We start from the raw sequence: 21,059 nt of genomic DNA on the forward strand, positions 1-21,059 counted from the left end.
CAAGCCATGCTCAGACCACTATTACTTTTACTGCCTGATTTCCATTCATTATATAAAAAAAGTTATTTTGTCCCCTCCTATTCTTTCATTTTTTTAATGTATGAATTACATAAAGGAAAATTGTCTATATCATTATTCCATTAAATGCAAGATATGCAAGGTTTTAATGATTAATTATTAAATATTTTTTTTATGATACTATATAAACATAGTTAATGCTTCAAAAAGTCGGGTGTATATTTTAGCCCGACCGTTTTTTTTTTGTTTTTTTTTGAGTTAGCAAACTTAAAAGTTATTTTTCTATTCCTATGCTGTTGTCATTATTGTTTAATTCCTAAGGAGTGAACTGCCTTTCTCCTAGATACAACATATCATTGCCGTATACAAAACCGGAATAAATATTTGCGTATGCCCTTAAAAGACAGAGAGTAACCCAAATGACTTGTTGCGGAATTAAGTTTGCAAGTACTTATTGGATCGACGCAGGAGTAATTCTTGCCTATGTCCTTATTTATTTCCATCTCTCCCTCGTCACAGCTGCATGTAAATGATATAATGAAACATCATGGCAGCTAAGCTGCTTTCCTCTAAAACATTCTTCAAATTGTCAGGGTTACCTTTCTGATTTTTAGTTTCTTTTTTTTTAAACATGCCCCAAATGTTTCACATTTTTTTATTGTGTTGTTTTCCAACAAAATTTAAAGGTATATAATCTGTAGTTGTACCTTTTAGATGAATATTTTTCATACATTTATATGTATCAGATAAATATCATAAGGGAAATAATTTTAATTTAAATAATATGAAAGAAAAATACAACAACTGTATCTTATGATTGAAGGTTAAAAGAACCCGCTGAAAACGTTATAAAGGAGTGTTTATACTTGGGAAATATTTTATATTGATCAAGGTAAAAGCTTTAAAAGAAAGTAAGTCAACTCGATAGTTGGCTTAGTATGATTTTTTTGCCTACTAAATGAGTTTTCGACGTAAGATGTTGCTATTGAGCTGGAAAGGTCTGTGGGAATTGTAGCTTCCCTACGTTACAGGCTTACAAAAGTCAATTTTATTTTTTTCAACTGTCTGTTAGACAATTGTCAGATCTTGTAGTTGTTTTTAGAAAATAATTTTATTTAGAGAATATATTTTACACTTATTCTCTTGAATTATACTGTATGGCCCCATGTAGAGTCTCATTTCTGCGGAATCCGACACCCAGATATTAAGACCTCAAAAATTCTGTCAATGAGCGTGGTTACATCATGATCTTTTTTTACCAACAAGATTTCCAGAGGAAGTCTTTAAAACCAAAAATACCATTTTTAAATTTATTTCAAATTTGCTGCACTTTCTTAACTTTGAGCGCCCTATAAAATTTGCCTTGTCGAAGGGTTCATGGACTTTGTGCTCCAAAAACTGGTAAATTTTGAAGTACATTTAGGTAAATTATTTACAAAGATGATGTAAGTTCATTATTTTTCTCGTAAAGTATGTAAAAAAATCCTTTTGAGTTGAGTCATTTAAACAAACAATTTGCATATATATTACTTGTATTCTTACTTTAAATTATTAATTTTTACAGCATGGGGGACCCAAAACATACAGCAGTTTAAATACTTTAAGCAAAACATAAATTTTATGGAATCAAGAAAAGACAACTCAAACCCTATGTGTAATATGTTGAGATACTATGCTTAGTTATATTTTTTATTCAATACGCTCTCCTTCACTTGCAATAACCGTCTCCAAACGACGGTAAATAGATTGCCAGCTCTTGACGATGAAGAAACTTGTCTATGGTGTACCATGCTGTCATAATGGCGTCTTGGAGCGAATTCAAATTTGGATGAGAGGTGCAATAAGCATTATTCTCCAAGATACTAAAACCTGCTATATCCAGGAGGTTGAGATCAGGGATAGAGGAGGGCCAAACGGATATAGGACAGATGTCAGCCATATTATGGGTTCATTCAGTTATCCACAGTGAAGCCCCTTAAAAATGTCACTGATCAACATAAAACAACATCTAATGAAAGTAGTCTAATTTAATTGGCTGCTGTATGTATAGAAAGTAATACTCAAATAGAGAACATTAGCAATAAAAATCTTAAAAGCTATAAGAACAAAATGCACCATTTTGGTAGAGTCTTGAAATATAGAAACTTAAAGATAGTTAATTCATGTACATAATTTGTATGCATATTCCTATTTTAGCCATTTTTTTATTCATTAATGAAGACTTAATTCAATGAGTATTTTTTTATTTTTTTAGAAAGGATCCTATGAAAAAATTTCTTTTATACTATGTAGAAAAAATATAACATATATAGAAAATGAAAATGAAGTTATGATTTTGCCCGTTGAAAGATATTGCAGATGAAATATTGATTTCTTGCGAAAAGCCAAAAAAGAAAATAACTCCAAACTTTTTCGTAATATTCATATTTATAAAAGTAGTCTGTTTAAATGAATATTATGGATGGAAAAGTATAATGAACTAGAATGGGCACTCGGTAGAGTGCAACTTCCACCTAAAATCATTTTTCCTAAAAATATCTAATCTATGTTACTAGTCAAAAGTTTACATTGTTGACCATTTTTTTTACTTTTTACCTTGACCTTACGCTGCATAGAAAATTACTTTTGTGCGTAAAAAGGGACACGAATTTCAGTTATGTATCTACATTTGTTCTAATGATATGCTCGAGGATGAGTTTTTAACGTTTTGTGTGCCTTTCCTTGTCCTCTCAAAGTTTAATAACTTTTTACGGTTAGTATATGTAACAGTGATGGTAAGATTTAAAAAAAATCATAAATCCGATTCTTGTGCCAATAATAATAATAACCCCTACTTCCGATGCCGATTCTACATCCAATTCTGACAAAATTGATAATATAACTTACAATCTTTGAACTATTTTATAACTTATCATATTTTTACTTATCCAAAAAACACACTGGTTAGACCGTTGTAAGTACAATTGCACACTCTAGGCCGACCTCTCTTACAACAATAGTTGTGAGTTTAATCGTTAAGACGATAGATTACAATGACCATACACGTTTAGACACGTTGGTACTGTGAAAAAACATGAATTACATTTACAAACCTTAATTCACTGAAGTAACAATTAATCAATTAATTACACGTTTTTCACGTACAGTTTGTGTTCAATTTTTGAAATCAGAAAATCGGAGATTACACTAGATTTTCTCAATCCTGATTCTAGAAAAAGTGTTTGCTTTTGATTCCAATTTGTTGTCCCATCACTTCTATATAAATATTACTACAACGTTTTACCAAAATAGGGCAATATCTTTTTGCGTAAGCCTGCCAAAGTACAAACAGACATGCGTATACAAACCTTGGTGCTTACATAAATTACTTACGAATATTGTTGGCGGAGGTAAAACAAAAACTCCCAAGAAATTTATTAATACCGGGTGGTCCATTGAAATCTGACCACTTACTAATTCAATAATTAATGAAGGTTGAATGGTTAAATTTAATTTATATTTTGATATATTAAAGCATAAACAATTAGTTACAAAACAAAATAAATCTGAGCTCTTTAGCTAACGTAAAAGTCAAAAAAATGACACTTTAAAATGAGAGACGAATTGCCATTCGCACACTCCAAGCAGTTGGAGTCTCCAGGACCACCATCTACGATATGAGCAAGTCCAAAGCGTTGGAGAGGAGGAAAGGCTTTTCAAAAGGCTAAACTGTGCTCGGAGGAGGAGATAAGGTCGGGTCATTCCCCTCAACTCTATGAATTCCCAGCAAGAAATCTCAGGGGTGAATAAACCACTGTCCTGAGAGCCATAAAAAAGTTGGTGGAAAGAGCCTTGTGAGGGTGGAGAAGCCCCTTTTGACACCTGTATTTAAAGAAACCCCTCTCTTCCGTTGCATCACTAAGGGCGGCTACACTAATTATTAAGTGAGCTCAGACACACATCTATTTATAGTATCAACTTAGTTGAAATTAATTCTTAATTAATACAATATATCTTGTTTAAGTTTAAAATTCAAAGGGATCAGACTTTCATGGACGACTTGATAATTACTGAGTCTCATTCTGTCTTCATTTCCTCAATTTTTTCAATTGTATGGGTTCTATTAAACTTACATTTATTTGAAATCATGTCAGATTTTGACTGAATATATGTGGAACCGTAGTGTCTACTCATCCAAATTGGATTCTCTCTGAGCTGGCATAATGACATCTTATTACGCCTCGGACAAGGTTTTGATCCTCATGAGCTGCTAATATGTTCACTGGTTTGTAAAGGAGGTCATATTGAATAAAATCATATTTATATGTATATGCAAACTGGGTTTTTTTTTGATTCCATGACAAACGTTTTTCAAAACACACTATTAATATCACATATACATTATGAATATTGTACAAATTACCATATCAAAACATGATTTTTTTAAACATATTTTTAATCCTATTTCATATTATGAAAACATTATACATAAATTAGTTTTATAATTCGGGTGCTTATTACAAATGCTTTTGATATATGCTACACATATAAATATACCAGTTGTATAAACTTTATATGGATGAAGAGGAGTGGAAAACAGGAAAACAAAAACAAATAATGTTCTCCCCTGAGATACATAATTTAAGATTAAGATCCGGGCGTCTCTTAAAGAGATTAACGTAAATTGAGCAGTATGATTACTCCTTCTCTCACACTCGACTCCCTTGATCTTCTTCATAATATCCATAGATGAAAATAATATGATGATTAAATGAAGAGCGACTTTTTGTAGTTGCTTCTTAAATTGATATTTTTTTATTTTTCCAAGAAGTTAATCTTGAAAAAAAAAAAAAACAATAACAAAAAAGCAGCATCTAAAAAAAAGTAATCACTAGTTCGTGAAAGAGGAAAAGTAACAATGATGATGGTTTCTTTCACACTTATAATCAAGTCCTTGTTGGTCTAGGAACCGAATTGAGCAAGACCTCTGTGAGACATTTAGAGAAGCAAGAATGGCAAAGAAAGAAGAGTTCTTCTCAAAAAGTCGCCATTCACTCTTATTGCGTTCCTTCGAGCTTCATAATCATAAATTAATATAATATAAAAATTGAGGTAGCTCCAGCTTTTTGTTGTTACTTCCTGACTAGGTGTTTCTTTTGTTTTTTAATTTTCCTTCCAAAGCCGTTATCATTATTCTTAAAGAGAGGACATGTAACTATAGAGTAATTACTAGTGTGATTAAAGACGAATGTAACACTAAGAATTTGCTCTATAATTATATATGTAAGTCCTTGTTGCACACGGATTAGAATTGAGGAGAACATGTGTGAGTCATTCAAAGAGGCCGGCTTGGAGAAGGAAGGAGAGCTTCACTTGAGAAGTCATCATTCACTGTCATTGATGCCCCTCTTATTGAGTTCTATAAAAATTCATAATCATAGATTAAAATAATCTGATAATGAAAGCTTTTTTTTTCAACATTCTTTATTTGGGCTTATAAATTATATCGAATATACATATTTAAATAAACTGGAGCAATTGCGTAAGAAGTACATAAATAAACATTATAGTTTATACTTAATGCTGCGGGGTATAATTTAAAATAATATTCTAAAAATCAATTTAAATAAAAAAACCCAGTAAACATGCACTTTAACAATCATGATAAATATTTGTTAAGATTTCCTAAGACCCCTTTTAAAATATTTCTATGATTACGTGAAGTAGATGGAAGGTACCGGATTTCTTTTCTGCAAAATTCCATGACCCATATCCTGATATAGGAATTTTCATTGTGAGAGGGACATAGAGGGCTGAAGCTACCAAGATGATACCTCTCAACTCCTGCTCCCGAATAGGCTGATAGTTAGTAGGCTGTATATGAGGGCTTTACAATTAAGATTTGCAAAGTCCAGATCCCTTGTTACTTCAGAAATTCTACCGTTCTTCTTTGAAATTAAAAAAAGAAAAGAAAAAGACCTTTAACATATTTGCCTTCACCATTTGTCAATCCTTTTAGGTGTATGGATACAAAATATTTATAGATATAGATGGTAGGGCAGTATACATACGAATGAATTGTGTTATTAGATAGTTTTTTACAGTCTTAGAAGCTTTATGTAGTTGCTACCTGAAAAAATCTAATTTGTACAAAATCTATATGTATCCAAAAAAAATGAGGTTTTTGATATTTTTGAATTTAGAAGTCTAAAATCTAATTGATTATAAGGTAAAATTAATTTTCATTTTGACAGTTTTTTTATATGACCTGTCCATACAGTTAATATAACAGCCTTAATACCATAGTGGAAACTACTAAAGATATTCTTGATACTTCCCTAAGTAACCTTTTTCCATGCACTTGTATAGCATTTTTTGAGATAATCCAAATTATGGTGAGGAAATGAATTGGAATTTCTCTCGACGACGCTACACAACAAATATTTAATAACCTTGGGATCAGGGAACGAAGAAGGCGACTTATTCGAACGACAAAAATTTTCAGCCTCTCTCATTTTTTTATGTCTGGGATTCTCTAAAATAGGTCTTTAAGTCAATGTCCAGCGGACATTGTTTAAGTGACCAACAGCAATCAGCGGCCACATTCAGTTTCAAATTTATAATAGTTGCAAAGTAGTAAGCAAAGAGTGTCATTTTTTATGTATGTCGTCGATCATAAAAAAATAAAAAAATAAAAATATATATCTGACAACCCCGTAAACGTTTTCTTTACAGTGTGGCATGGAGTAGAATTTTGCTGTCACCGCCAGACTCTCCAACAAAGAAACTATCCAAGTTTAAGAAGTTTGTAATCTATACATTGTCTTGTATGGCTCTGATCAAAACAATGACACTGCTTTTTTTCAGCCATAATAGAATAAATACTTCGTTGATCGATGCCCTTTTTTTTACTGACAACAAAGACTTCTGCCAAGTATCCAATATAACAAACAACTTTGTACTTGGCCATGCATTCCTTGTTAAACAACGGTTGCACACTTTACAACACGAGACACACATGACTAATGTCATCTTTAAAAAAAAATAATTGATATTTTTTTACTTCATCTGTTATTTGAGATGCATATTCATAATTCTTCACGATTAAAGTAAGAAAATGGAGTACATTTTTTATTCATGGCATATTTCGAGATACTTACAAATGTAAATACATATTATCGAAATAATATAATTAGTTGATTTTATTTGCAGAGTGAGCAAGTATTTTACAACAACACAACATAAGCATTTATTTTTATCCCTACTATTTTGCTTACAAAAAATACACTTACATTTAGTAATCTAAACATTGAATAAAGGAACATAATAGTAGAAACTACATTTGTCTGTCAACACAAAATCAAACTAAAATGATTTTCTCAAAATTGTGTTCGGAATGCGAGGGTCCTTCGAAAAGACGGTGTAAAGTCCAAGATATGGCGTTACTGATGCGTATCAAGGTTTTGTTTAATAATTAGCATCTGTTGGAAGAACACACACCAACTTTCAGCCAGATCGGTCTATTTCTTTCGGTTTGACATTCGTTTAAGTTGAGGAAGTGGAGTGATTGTCAAAAAATGGACTAAAATGAATTTCGTAAGTTGATCAAACATTACTTTATGAAAAGAAAAACGCATCTGAAGACTATAAAGCAACTTGATTAATATTATCATGGGGACTCAGCATCTTAAATTAGAACAGTTCATAATGGTCTCAAATTTTTTGGAGTGGCCAGTGGTGAGATTGGTAGTACTGTGGGGATCTCGAGTTGGACCCCTAGGTCCGAGCTTGTGCAATGTCGTCATGAAAAATTACTTGTTTGAGGGCCAATCGTGGGGATTTTTCATGCAGCTTGGTTTTTAACTTGTCCATTAACGATGAATAATACTCAGTATTAATATTACCCTTTTCCGGATAGTCGATGAGGATTATTCTTTGCGAATCTCAAAGCCAGTCGTCATAATCTATCTGGCAAATTCCTCTTTTCAAACGAATATCGAAGAGAAAGATAAAGACTGAAGTTTGGTGTTGTGTGTTTCCAAGAAATACTATTAACTAAACATAACTTCATTATGCACAATTAATGTTATCTCTCGAACTTTGCAGGTAATTTTCAAACGACTCTCGTAAATTCCTATTCTTGAACGAATTACCCTCAATTTCCATAGAAAAAATATTCCTATTAACCTCTGAAGTGTGCCGTCCAAATTGATGGTCACAATAAAAGAATGATAAATTCATATATTTTATTTATCGGGCCAATATATGTCTCTTTAATCAAATCAACGTTCCAAACTTTAGTTAAATTTGTGGGTATCTTAGGTCATCCCACAAATTTTCATTCAAACGACATAATAGACTCAAATATGTTTATAAAAAATTGGCCTAAAAAATTAATAGGGGTTTTCTCTTTTTCTTAAATTTTGTTCCAGATTCTTTATATGTTGATTTATTTGAACTGGTAGGTTTAATCAACTAAAATTATATTAATTCAAAGGATGCTTAGAAATTTTTGGATCCATAAGTCCATTGAAATGTGCATTAAAACTGATTTAAAGTACTCACTCCTAATTTAGTGTAGTAACAATTAATTCTTTTAAATACAGAAAAAAGTTTTTTCTTCTTTAAATTCAATTTAAGGGTATTTTTGTCATTTTCCCCTTCTTTGAAATAAGTAGTAATATTTTTTATCATAAGAAAACTTACTACTTTACCTACAAGATCTTTTTTGCACCAACTTTTTTGAAAAGAAAATCCCCTGTATATTTTAAAGTATACATATTCGATACTAACTTAATTATAAGTATAAAATACAAGCAAAGATAGGAATGTACACTATATAGTGATGCATAAAACAGGTCCTGCCAGTATATACAAATGAAAGAAACGAAAGTGTGAGGAAATACTCTATCAATTACATCTAGTTGTAATTTGATGATTGGCAGCTCTGCTTTACATCTTCCAAGAGGATCTTACTTATACTTCGATTATAAAAAAGAAACCCAAATAAAAGACAATTTAAAAAGACACTTAGTTGTCATGGCATTTTATTAAATAATTTGCAAGTAGCTGTGTAACGAAGGTAATAAACACAAATCCACTCGAGATACAGAAAAATGATTTAGGGTAGAATTACTCCAATGTTAATCCTCAATTTTACTACGAATACAAGGCCTTAAACTTATAACTCCGTGACAAACCCTTATTATTACTTTTCGTATTTCGTGATACTAAGATGTTCTGCCTTATTGAAATAATGAGGAGAGTGACATTAGAAAATATAAAAGCCTATTCAGATTTCCAACTAGTAAACTCCCCTCCTGCTTTCTAAAACATATTTTTTACACCTCTGGCCATATATATATATTACGGATAGTACGGTACGGGGTTGTACTACAGTTTGGTTTGGTTCTACCTTACGGTTCGGTACGCTTTCACCTTTGGTGTTGTACGACAGTACGTGCATATATGTATAATCACATACTAAATATTTTGATGTAATTGAATATATTTTTTCTTTCATTAATAGATTTAGATATTGAGGTAAAATATGTTATTATATAAGAAATCATTTATGTATTGATTTATACAAAAAAGAGATCGTGACTTACAAATTAACAAAAACCCAGTGGTATGACAGAAGGATAATTTAAATACATTTTTCAATGTTTCCAAGTTACCTTGTTGATATTTTACAATTAAAGATACATCATTATCCAGCGAAATAATTTTATCGCCAGATGAAAATATTGTGACTACTAATTTGTCTTGTGTATCATCGGAAGTGTGGACAAACTCATTTTTTGGAAAAAATATAATTATAATTAATAAATAATAGTATTATATAAAACATGATCTTTTAAATTAAGCTTTGTTATTTTAGAAAAGCTAAGTTTATATGTACAGAAAATAAATTATAAAAAATGAAATATCGAAAAAAACTTGAAAGACTACATCAATTTTTTTTATAACCAAAATAACGTATGGAACGGCATACCCAGAACAGTATATTGCATTTCGACCCGAACTTTATGCTAAGTTTACCTTCTCAGCCATAAAACATATATAAATAAGTGAGTAGACTCGTAAGATTTAATATTTTATCTTAACTAAGGATGAGAGACCAGGAAGGATTTTCTGTTAAGTAGTACAAAAGATCAGTTTTCCAAAAACAGGTGGTGTTCCCTCTATCTTAAATTTTCAGAGTCATCTTTTGAAAAAGTATTATTCTTTTTTGATCTACTACTTAACATACTCGGTAGTTTATTTGATTTAAGAACAGGAACATTATTAATGATTATGGCTGCCATCGGTGGAAATGAAAGCCTCTAAGTGGGGTTGGAAAGCCATGTACGCATGTGAAATGTCGCTGTAGACCATCTTTTCTTATTCATTATTCTCAGAGGACTTAAGATAGACAATGTTACTCTGACAGACTTGGCAGGCTTTGGACTCCAAGTGTCACCAGATATTGTAGTCCAGAGAGATGAGGTCCGGGCAACGTTTACACAGTTAATGAGTCTACAGATGTATTTTGTTTTGTTTTTGCGAATTATGGATTGGTAGGGCTGAGTTCGCTTCAAAAGAGTTTTTGTCAATTTTGGTTGTTAATTTGACTAGTCTACTGCTTTAAGGATGATCCTTGACGCCTGTCCCATCTTGCAGGGTCTTACAAGCACGGTAGGTAGTGTGAAAGATGATACTGAGCTACATAACGATGTCTTAGGGTCATAGGTTGACCAGATCAAAGCTGCAATCTTCAACCTTTTTTTTGTCTTAGTCCAGAAATAAGATAAAATTGTTTGCAATATTTGGTATGACAAGTGATGCAAATTTGGTACTTTTTTTAGCTTGCCTGGTTTCTTATTTTTTTTTTTTGGAGTTGGAAAACTGAGAGTCAATTTTCTTATTCCAATATTTTTCGAAAATATTGAGTATATGTATTGTCAAATGCACAGCGAAATATATGGCCAATATTGAAACAGTCTAAAATTTGTATTCAAACTGTGTCTCTATCTTTATTACCTCCATATATCTAAAAAGTAAACAACTTTTATGCAGATAGAAGTAAATTGCTGAATCATTAAACTTTGTAGGAATATAAACTTATTCAAAAAATATTTTTGTCAATAACGTTTTCAAAAAAAAAGTCCGCATATTTGACCTTTTTTTTGCTTATTTACAAAATCAAATCAAATATTACAAACCTGATAAAAAATTCAAATGTTTGTTCGTTAGTCAATGGCCTTTTTGTAAAGGATCTGCATGTTAATCACCTTCTACCTAGGGCCAGGTCGAAGCAAGGACTTTCCTTTCTATCATCAATATTGACTCACGGAATATGTAATATTAAAAATAAACAACATGAGGAGTCAATTTAACCTTACAGAATTATTTCGTTACTTAAAATGAGGTACAATATTACTATTATGTCTACAGTGTGCGAGGCAAAATCGTGGACTTGAATTTAAATCTATCTGGAATTATTTAGGGTGAGTATTTAAAAAAAAAAAGTTTCTTTATTAAAGGTAAAGACTAATTCAATTTTTAATCTATAAAAAACGTTCAAAAATCAACAGTTGTCTGGATGGAGGCTAAAAGGCAACATTTGTTCCACGTACAAGTAAGTGAATAGAATATCATGGAGGTAGCAGGGTGCTTCCAGAGTCGTATTTAGAAGATTTCTTAGAATTATAGTCTCGAGTCTGAGCCTTGAAATGCCCTTTGCATTGGTGGATGGCGGAAAATTGGGATAAAGAAGTATATGAGCACTGCAATCACCAAAAGTCCGGCCAAGTTGATGCTCGGCAGTATATTAATTCTCTCAGTGTTATTGATGATACTGTGAGGCTATATTTGAAGGATTTGGAGATAGCTGCTTATGTACAACGGCAGGCCAGATATTGATAACTTTTTTAAAGCATAACTCGTTTGTTTGGCTCCTTTTCCCCCTAGATTGCCCCCCCCCCTAAAAAAAAAAAACAAAACAACTATACCCTTTTAGGTTTTGTCAAGAAGGGAGTCTGTGTTACACCTCACCAAAATTTGTATGACCTTAATGCCTCCGCCAAACAGTAGTAGCGATAATGTCCAAGGCCTTCATCAAAAAATACTGCAGTGCTTTTAGGCCCAGGTTGGAGGTCATGGTAGTAGCCAACGGATTTTTTTTTTTGAAAATTTGAAATCTCTGAAGAAGTTTTCGATAAAGCCTAAATGTTGTACTCCTTTTCATTCTTGCAAAAGTTTATCTTATTTTTTCGTTATCAAAAAGTCCAATTTTACCTTGTATACTTCACGGATCGATATCTAAGCTTTGTTTAACCTTCATAAATCTCAAAAGTTTTCCATACTTTCTTTTTTTTTAAGAAAAAAAAAATAAATGAAGACTTTACCTTAAGAGTCTTTAGTTATATATTTTCAAAAAAGTTCCTTCATGTATCCTTATTTTTTTAATAGATTCAAAAACTTATCCCACTTTATACATATATGTGGGTATCAGTATCTAGTTCATACATAGAGAATAAATTCTGTCATGCTTCTTTTGACAAAAAAAAAATAATAAAAAAGAAGTATTTTCTTCATAGTTGTACTTACTTACTTAGAAGTAATAAAAATATCTGAATGGTTTATTTGTTCAAGAGATTTTCAACTCATTTCCTGTGCGGAGATTATTTTTAAGTAATGTAGTCGGCAATGGTATTAGATGAGATATCTTCTATCATTTATTTTATCCATTTTTTTTAGTTACACTCAACCAATGTATAAAATATGTATTTGATTTACTGCTGATGATTTGGTATAAACCATCTCTACTTTATGTATGGTGTACATATAACCATCTACGTTTTATAAAATAGAATTCTTAGTATATTCACTTTCTTTGAAAGTTTTTAGTTAATGTTATAAGGAGGTTTTTAATCTGTAATTATCATAGTAAATTTATTGATCTATAATTGCACTAACGAAGAATTCGGCAAGTTTTAAGTAATTCTTTTAGAATGATTTTTTCGCTTTAGTGGGTAGTACAAGTATTCATGAATTTGTGATTGGAGGTATATCACAATAATAAAATAATAGTGAAAATATAATTCTTAATATTAAGAACTTTTCTAAAAGTAGTTTTATTATGTGATAGTTGGATGATGGTGTCTCTTTTTAGTCTATTTGACACAGAATGACCCCATCATTTATGTTCTAATTCAAAATTAAAGTATTAATTCCCAATATATGGGTCTTAGGAGCTCATACTAGCGCCGAGCGTTCGAACGAGTTTCACAAATTCTTGAGAGTATATGTACACCTGGCCCCAACACCATTTTTCTTTGCTTTGAGCTGTCTGGAGAAACAAATTTTAAATTTAATAGTGTTTTTCATTTGCTTAGATCGATATTCATTAGTTAAAGACAAAAATACTTGCATGTTTCCTGAGAATAGGACAAATGAAGGCATTTGAAATACTTATTCTCAAGAACAAATGTTTTAATTCCGATATCTACGGGTAGAATTACCGAATGAAAATTTATCTGAATAAGATAATCCAACCAATGCTAAGCACTGTGCGAGAATGGAGTCGACTTTTTCCTTGGGGGAGAATCTATCCATTCATATATTAGGTTCAGGAAAAAGCAATTTTGTATTTCCTGCCTTTTATTTAACTAAGTATATCTGGTTCATTATTGGTCACATGATATCATACGATAAGGTGTTGTAAAGGTAAGAGTGTATAATACAAACAAATTTCTGACAGTATTGTACTTAGCCAAATCATTTATGAAGTATCGCGTATCACGTATGGAGGTCTCAAAAGAAGAAATTCCTCCATTTTAACTACCTGAAAGAGAAAAAGCATCGAAAGCGTCCAGGAAAATTGACGATGTATGCAGAACCAATACTCTTTCGGGTAGGGTTGCACAATAGTTGTTTGGGCTATTTTTTTCAGCTCAATTCTGACCAGTATTAATTATTAAGGTGCGACAGCTATTTCATTAAGAAAACACCAGCCCGCCAAAACATTTGATCACGCGCTAGAAGCTCAGGGTGTAACATGATGTGCCCAATAACTACGTCACCAAAGTGTTTAATGCCTTCAGATCATGGCAGCTGCAGAAGGAGGATATTTTGAGTAATAATTGTTGATATTATTGCATACTAGGGGTAGTATCCGGCAATTAACGTTTTGGGAGTCGACAAATAAACAAATTTTACATTGATAAATTAGAAAATAACAATGCAATAAATCTTGTGTGCTGCTCTCTGTTTCTCATGAGCACACTCACACGTTGCCACTAACTCAATACTTATTTTTAGTCTCTGGATGGCTCTTAAGTTGAATCAATGTTACTTTTTAAAGACTCACCATAATTTGGAATTTTTTTTTTTGCAAAAGAATAAATTCATTCACATTGTAGTAATTTAGTAAATTTACAGAGTGGAAACGCAATATACATTCGTTTTTATAAGTGCAATATCTATTCATGAATAAGGCCAAACTGGCAAGTTATGTTAATCAGCTGATAGTCGGTTTACAGAAGCTGTATTATTAAAAAAAATGCATTGGAATCTGCTGGAGGCGATTCGTGGAACCATGATTTGTGGATTTCACGCTCAAAGGACCAGCAAGAAGTTCAAACATGCTCAACAACTTGTCCTATAACACTGTGAAGAACTTCAGGTGCATTTATAACTAATATTGTGAGAAGGGAGGGAACCCTAAAGAGTTTGACGTAAAAAGAAACACACACAGGTGTTGTTCTAATACTCATGATACTAAGGTGTGGATGAAAGAGATACCTATCGTCACCCTCACAACATCAAGGCCTCCCTCATTACTTGTATCAAGGAGGTATTCATCCCCATCCCCAGGAAGGGCATGCTCCTATGTATGTACATCCCCACCTAAAGGAGGTAATTGCTGCTAGTGGTGATTTTATTTGTTAATATTTTTTTTAATGTACATCAATAAAAAATTAATCCTACCTAATTTTAAGTGCCCATCTTTATTTTGAAGAGAATTATAGAGATCTAAGTAAAAGGTTAAAAACGGGCGTCAATATATTTTCCACCCTGTATATATATATAATTGTATATCATGGTCACATAATGAAATGACCTAATTCCTTTCATGCAACATCCTTTTGGAATGTAGGAAGAAAGAGTTTAATGTTATTATAAATGAGTAAAACTGTGTTTAATTAATAAAGATAATTATAATTAAAAAAATACTCCTGATACTATGTAAATGTCGTTTTGATGAAGTTAATTTAAATCTTACTAACAACATCAGTACAATTTACTCAGGCACACTGTATACACAAATGGAATCATAACCTCTTAAGGAGTGAATTTGAAACCAAGGGGAACTGTATAACTTTATTTGTAATTGATTGGAGATAATATATAAATATGAACGGAACAAGAAGGGAAATGCCAAGCGAGGAGAACAACACTATGTTTAATAATTCCGTATAGGAACGAGAAAAAAACATAATATTTTTTCCAAGAAAACTCTTTAATAAATGTATTATGGAGCAATAACCTCAACTTTTTTTCTTATTCCTTCTTTAATTAAGTAACACACTTAATTAATAAGTGAGTTATTTATGTATATATTAACAACAATAAAATTCATTCAATAAGTGAAGTAGTTAGTTTTTCAAATTATGAGCCCCATATTTTTTTTAGGTGTTCTCCGTAGCATTTCTTAAATATATATTTTGTTCTATAGATATTACTCCCATTTAGTATACAGTGTGCTACAAGTATTTGTTGGAGGACTGCGGAGTCGGTACATAAAATGTCCAACCTCAATTCCAGTATTTTGAAGGGCATCTTTGTACTACGAGTACAACCTCTTAGACCAAATACTTCAGCAATTTTAGCTGAGCAATAATGACTAACTACCTACAAGCGGAAATGTTACCGACTACAACTCCAAAACACAATTTTTTAGCTGATTATCTAAGTGCTATTGAGTCATTTGATTGAAGAGCCTATAGATATATATATATATATTATTAATATCTATAGATAGTTGTAAGTTTTATGGAGCAAATTATTGTGGTAGGAATAACGAAAATATTAGGAATATAAAATATTTAATTTGATGAAAAGCAAATGAAATTGATCAAAAGTTATATTACTTATATGTATTGGTAGTCCTTTCATATGTTTCTCAACATAATTTATGCACGTCTGACCGAGGAAAAATAAATACACAACCTCACATTGCAGTGTTACGCAGCGTTGCAGTTGTGAGAAAATTGTGCGGCAGATTTTTAGATACCCTTGTGCTCTCAGAGTCTTGGCGTAGTCGAAGTTTAAAATCTTTTAAAAGTATAGTAGATGGTAAGAAGTTCACGGTACAATTAAAAATATCCTCGGTATGAATATATTTCAATTCTCCTTGTGAAGACCTTGGCAACTCTGGGGTTCATGCTTTTTGAAATTATCAGGCTCTGAAAATACTGGGAGAGTTTATTCTGCTCAATTTGAAGGGAGTTACAGAAAAAGCTGTCTCTCTAATTCTACTTTTTGAATTATCGAGTAAAAAAGTTATTATTTTAGAACAGACTAACGGAATAGAATTTAACATTTTAAATTGCAAATGTATTATCGCGAAGAAACTGACACAGTTTAAACCTTTCAAAGTGGGGGAATTAAGAGGATTGTCATTGTTGCAATTGCTCGATGTACTTAAAATTCCAGATTATAGCATCTCAGCTTGAAAGCATGCGGCAGATCTTTTTAAATTTCATACTTCGTTCTTAGCAACATAGTTGATGGTTTTGAGTAAGATTATTTGCAATATTAAAAAGTTCATTTTTTTTTATCGAAATAGGTCTTTTTTTGATTTTCCTTACTCAAATTATTTTTTCTTAATTTGAATGTTGCTGTTTCAATTTTTATAAACTTGTTATTGGATTATTGCTTAGTTATATTTTTAAACACGTGTATATAAGTGGATTGTAGTATTTTTTTTTTTTTTTCTACGAACTTAATTTTAGACTAAAATGTTTATTTATATCTGTAACTTTTCCGGATGAATAAAAAAATTAGACTTTAGAAATGTGGTGGAATTGTGATTGTAGAGACTATAGTGAAGTATGTAAACTTATCAATTACTTTCAACTTTAATAAATAAATAGTACTAAATATCTATAATCTAAAACTATTTAAACAAAACTTTACGAAAATTTAATGTAAGCCTTAGATAATAAATAAGTTTTTTTACATTATTTATAATAATTTTCGTACCTGAAGTCAGGGTCATAACCAATTTTCCAACTCCTGACTTCAACTCCATTAAAAAAAGCTCTGACTCCAGCTCCACGAGTCTGATGCCCTCTTGATCTGTAGTATTGTTAGTAGGTTCAAACAATATAAAGGTTGAGAACCACTGAGTTAAGGTAACAAGTTATTGTAAGATTCTGAATCATTTAACGATAAGACTAAAAGAAAATTTATACTTGTGTAAAGAAATGAGCTTGGGCGGGTAATGTTTTTAAGGAATAAGGCCAAAGTTTCGTATTTATTTTTAAGCGACATATCATATTTTTGACACCATTTTTATTGTGTTTCATTCAGAAATAGCATTGAGTTTTCAAAGCTCTAGTTTAATAGCAATGTTGATTTTTAATTAACTTTATTGAGCCAAAAAATACTCGAAGTTAATGTAATAATTTATTGAAAAACTCATTGTTTATCTTTATATTTATTTATTTCCTTTTTTATTACATTGTAAAATATTACGGGATTATCATAAAATGCATTCCTACTCTTGAAGAACTTTCTACAACTTTTTGCCTTTCAGATACAATTAAACATCTGTATCCTCTTTTTCACTTTTTTAATTTTCATTATTTTTTTTAGGAAAATAAATAAATAAAATCACGATTGACATTTGTATGTTTAGCCTCTTTGATGAATAATATAACATATTTCAAATTTATGAGCATCTAAAAAGGGAAACAATTTGTTGAAAGTTAATATAATGATAAAAAACTCTTATGATTATTTTATGATTGAAAATAACCCAAATATATCTGGTAAGCCTAATAAGCTGATTTTGTAGCTTATAAATTCACTTTAATGATATTTACATAGTTATTAATAGAGTTGTGAATACAAAGTATTTGTTCGCGTGTGAAGTTTTTGTAGTTGGCAATTGGAAAAGTGATTTTTGTCTTCCAATCCTATTAAGATTATTCTTTAATTTGTTCGAAAGGCAGTATCTAAATATAGAGTAACTATGTATGTGTGTGCTCTCAAATGATGAAGAATAACACTAAAGATTATTATAAGGGTAAAGATCCTTGTTGGACTTACGGTAGAATTGGCTTACGCCATGGAAGTAATTCCTGCTTATGCTCTAACTATCTATTCAGAGTCGCATTGGTGTTTATTTCCTTGCTTTAATAGTTACATGTAGCTTATCTAGAACATTTCATGACAGTTAAGTTACTCTTCTCCAAAATATTCTTCAAGTAGTCAAGAAGAACCTTTTCATATTTTGCCAAACCAGCAATGACTATAATTTAAAACTCTTTGTTTTAAGTTATTCATATTAAGAATAGGTTCACAAGTCTCGTTTTACATTGTGTTGGAGGCTCTTAATGTACAATATGTTCAAAAGGAGATCAGGGGAAATAAAAGTATCCAATCCTCTCATTTTGGTAGTTTCCAAACGACCCAACAAGCTGAATAGAATGAACAAGGAGTCGATAACGTATGATAGAAATCGGTCATGATAAATCCATGCACCGATTTACGGGAAAGATGGCTACAATATTGTCTCATTACTTGAACAGTCTTCACCAATTTATAAAAGATGAAACGGGGAGGTTTTTCCTCTTTTTGCAAAGATTGCATGGAGTCCTCCTTCATTTTTTTTTATTATTGTGATATAGTGATGTCTGTTAGAATAATCGTGGAAGAGAAAATTAGGGATACTCTTCTAATAAAACTCAAAAAAGAAGATTGGTTGGTGGCTATGCCACCGACAACTAAGGCTCACCGAAAAACAGACGCATTCATTAGTAAAGCTATTTGTATCTTATACGTCACCTGGAATATGCACTCAATAATAAGGACTCGAGGATGATATTTGACAAACATTTGAGGGGCTTCTATGGTTTTAGACTATATGTTATTTTAAGTTTATTTACCAAGTATCCAATTAAATAACTAAACTATCTCATCTCATTTTTTTTAGTTCTCTTCTCTTCCGACAACCAAGCTTTTGACACAATGTTAATTTTTTAGTATTTCATATAATCTATGTTTTACTTCAAAGTATTTTTTTATGGTTTTGTATTATATTTTATCGATTTAAATTGAAAAAAGTTATAAATTATTTGTTTACTTTATAATAAAAGTGTCCAAGGAATAAAAATATAATATTTATTAATATCCCCAATATTGTTATATTTATAATCATAAAGTGTGTTGTTGGTCCTTATTGAGAACTGAAGAATACAGAAGAACTACTTATCAGTCATTTAAACTTAAAAAGTTAGGGTTGGTGCAGTTTAGTCCTGCATATCAGTCCTTGATGTCGTCACTAAAATATATTTCTTGTTTCTTTAATCAGTTCTTGTAATGACAGTCCTAGGGACTGACTGTCTTAACGACCAGTCATATGACTGGAATGAACTTGACCAAATAAATGAGGACCGATTCAACACTAAAAAATTGCCAGTTGAAAATCACCATTAGGGAAAATTGACCTGCAGTAAATTGGTATAGAGAAAAAGTCTTGTCATTTACTAACAAAAAGCAGAATACCTCGGCCCAAAACTTAGTTTGTGCTATGGCAAAACCACCAAGTAAGTTATAAGCCACTGCCACCACTGCACAAAGACCTTATGCCCCCTCTGAGTATTTCAAAATGAACGCCGAGCCCATGGGTTCCAATGTACATTAACTATGCAGCTAACAAAGACAAATAGTTATTTATGTTGTACAGTGTTTTTAAATAGGACAGTCAAGGTAAAATCGGAACGTCTGGTCCACTTATTATAAACCAAATAAAAATTAGCATATGTACAATATTTGGTGTATCTGGAATTTATTTAGCATTATTTGAATGGGTCCTACATACTTTGTGAAGTATTAATGGTGGTTTTAGCCTGCTTGGTGGCCCTGTCCAAGTTCACAAAATAAGTTTTGGCTCGAGATATTCTGATTTTGCAATTATTTGACTGGAAATTTTCCGAATTTTATTTTTCCCTATGGCAAATTTTCTCAAAGTCCTTTTTCCCAAGGACAATTTTTTCTACGGCCATGTACATTGAATATATATTTGTCTGTAAATAGAAACGAAAATGATATTTTCAAAATAGAGCCCATTTTTCAGCTTTTTTAAAATTGTAATATTTTTCTGAGAATGTGGATATTTTATTTTTAAATGTCAAAATTCTTTAAATGACTCTTTCCTTTTTTAATCTTCTAGAATTTATTTATGTATCTATGAACAATGTACTTGTCATCATCTAACAAGAAGAAGAAGAAAAAAAGGAAGTAAATTTAGGGCATTGTTACATAACTTTTTTTTTTTTGTAGAGTATTGAACATAAATATATGTCTTCACATTATATTTAAGAGTTGCTTATTTCCTAATTTTTTTATCAACTTTTCAGAAGGATTATTCAACAATATTTTTGTGTCAAATAAAATCTTAACCTACGAACAAAGTTTCACTAAATAAAAGTTAAGAATGTAATAGAGAATTTGAATATCTATTATACAGTTTGCAGTAACATAATTTTGTCTTTTATAATTCATGGCAAACAGCTGTAGAAGTAATACCGTGGTTGGCGTAGTTTTATTCCGAAGGCAAGAATTTCAAGTTTTCAGTTTTTGAAAATACATTTATTTACTAGTAGTTAGAAACATGGGTTTGTTGTCAAAAATAGATATTGCAAAACATGGTTTGACATAAAATTGAGCTAAATACAATTTAAGTCCAGAGTTTTTATTGTTGCAATCAAAGAAAATCAGATATTTGATTCAATTTCTAATAGATAGAAACTATTTTACAAATTCATTTTCATAATTTGAAACCT

This window comes from Lepeophtheirus salmonis, chromosome 13 (assembly GCF_016086655.4).
Source record: "Lepeophtheirus salmonis chromosome 13, UVic_Lsal_1.4, whole genome shotgun sequence".
Classification (NCBI taxonomy): domain Eukaryota; kingdom Metazoa; phylum Arthropoda; class Copepoda; order Siphonostomatoida; family Caligidae; genus Lepeophtheirus; species Lepeophtheirus salmonis.